The sequence below is a fragment of the Limulus polyphemus genome, unplaced genomic scaffold (genome assembly GCF_000517525.1).
Source record: "Limulus polyphemus unplaced genomic scaffold, Limulus_polyphemus-2.1.2 Scaffold2307, whole genome shotgun sequence".
Taxonomy (NCBI): Eukaryota; Metazoa; Arthropoda; class Merostomata; order Xiphosura; family Limulidae; genus Limulus; species Limulus polyphemus.
Window position 1 is genome coordinate 11,749 of NW_013667917.1, and position 2,633 is coordinate 14,381.

The following is a 2,633-nucleotide window of genomic DNA, read 5'->3' on the forward strand; positions in this document are numbered from 1 at the left end:
TCCTCCTTATTACTAAACATCTTATCTTACATCCTACTCCTCCTTATTACTAAACATCTTATCTTACATCATACTCCTCTTTATTACTAAACATCTTATCTTACATCCTACTCCTCCTTATTACTAAACATCTTATCTTACATCATACTCCTCTTTATTACTAAACATCTTATCTTACATCCTACTCCTCCTTATTACTAAACATCTTATCTTACATCATACTCCTCGTTATTACTAAACATCTTATCTTACATCCTACTCCTCCTTTTACTAAACATCTTATCTTACATCCTACTCCTCCTTATTACTAAACATCTTATCTTACATCATACTCCTCGTTATTACTAAACATCTTATCTTACATCCTACTCTCCGTACCAAGTTTACCGGAGTAGGATGTAAGATAAGATGTTTAGTAAAAAAACTCTGCATGATTAACTAGTCCAATACATAAGCATGGACGCCTACTTTCATATACCCCAAAGTTTACTACAGTGAACAGATTAAATGTTGATTCTCAAATATTGATCTGAAAACAACAACACAGAACCGCGTGTGTAGGTAAACATCCTACCTGGAAAAATCGATAAAAGATATAATCAATAATTAGATTGAAATCTAAATAGGTGATCAAAAAATGAAAGACTTTATAAAGAAAGAATAAAACATTATCAGATATACACTGAGATCATGAATAGATAAATCATAGCTATTATTTCATAGCATTTGATTTCGTGATTGATTAATGGCTTTTATCGATTTGATTACATAGAAGTATTGGATAAATTGATTTTTTATGGGCTGTTAGGCACAAAGCTACACAATGGCTATCTGTGTTGTGCCCACAACGGGTATCGAAACCCAGATTTTAGCGTTATATGTCTTCAGACTTACCGCTGAGCCACTGGGTGGGGGGGGGGGACGATGAATAAATGTTTTATAAGCATGTAGACTCTTAATAATTAAACTGATTTTTTCCCTTCCCAGTGGCTCAGTAGTAAGTCTCAATGCTAAAAACCGGACTTCGATACCCGTGGTAGGCGCAGCACAGATAGCCCATTGTGTAGCTTTGGGCTTAACAACAATGAAACAATAATGTTTTGATGAACGAAAGAATGGATAAAAATTATTAGTGAATAATAGATTAGCTGGTTCACAAATGGGTGGAAGAATTGGTAAATTATCGAAAAAAAAGAAACTCCTAAAAAGTTCTTTGACAACAAGTTTCACTCAATAAAAAAGACCGAGAAACTTTCGTGTTCTAAAACTATATATATAACCTCAAACTTTAAAGTTGTTGACAACCTCAAACATCTTGAGCACGGATTGATAAACATGATCGTTCTATCGCGTGGCTAAAGCTGATTTACTCAGGTAGACACTGGTGCTCGTGTCTAGTCTGGTAATCGAGTCCAATAATAGTAACACAATCAATGTGGAACATAGCATGACTGATGTTGTTGCAGCGTGTAGATCGACTAGGATTTGACACTCGAGATGCTACAGGTTCAGCAGAGAAGCTGGAGATGTGTCGCCATGCCAACAAACAGAGCATTCTGCACAAATGAAATTGTACACAATGCTTTGGTAACTTTAGCTGTAAAACTTCAACGATTAGTTTCTGAATTCGCATAACACTGCACCCCGCTGTTACTGTAATAATGACGGAGGCTCGATAAAGTTGTTTTATATTTAAATAGGAACAGTAGGGGTGGGTATTAACTAACAAAAACGGAGAAGTAGGAGTAAAAGGAAGTAGAGGAAGTAAAATGTTTAGTAGGTAAACTAGGTACGGATTCAAAGTCTATAATCTGATAGACGAAATAAGGAAATCAAAGTCTATAGTCTGATAGACGAAATAAGGAAATCAAAGTCTATAGTCTGATAGACGAAATAAGGAAATCAAAGTCTATAGTCTGATAGACGAAATAAGGAAATTAAAAACTATAGTCTGATGGAGGAAATCCTCAGACGTTTAGGGGCTTCAAAGAATTTCCTGGAAAGGAACGCAGACAAGACAATGTGCGCTATGAATGAGTTCAAAGTTCAACGCTAACGAGAATCTTCTAAACTTTCTCTAATTGTACTTAATATTTTGACAAGGATGACTGAAGACAGCAAAATGTTGTGTTAAAGGAAACCCATATAGTCTAAAGTAATTACAGTATGAACTGATTGGTTAGCGCGTTAGAACATGTACGTATTTGATAAACAGAAGTTACACTATGTTTGAATGTGTGAAATATATAAACAGAAGTTAAACTGAGTTTGAATGTGTGAAATATATAAACAGAAGTTAAACTGAGTTTGAATGTGTGAAATATATAAACAGAAGTTAAACTAAGTTTGAATGTGTGAAATATATAAACAGAAGTTAAACTAAGTTTGAATGTGTGAAATATATAAACAGAAGTTAAATTAAGTTTGAATGTGTGAAATATATAAACAGAAGTTAAACTAAGTTTGAATGTGTGAAATATATAAACAGAAGTTAAACTAAGTTTGAACGTGTGAAATATATAAACAGAAGTTAAACTGAGTTTGAATGTGTGAAATATATAAACAGAAGTTAAACTAAGTTTGAATGTGTGAAATATATAAACAGAAGTTAAATTAAGTTTGAATGTGTGAAA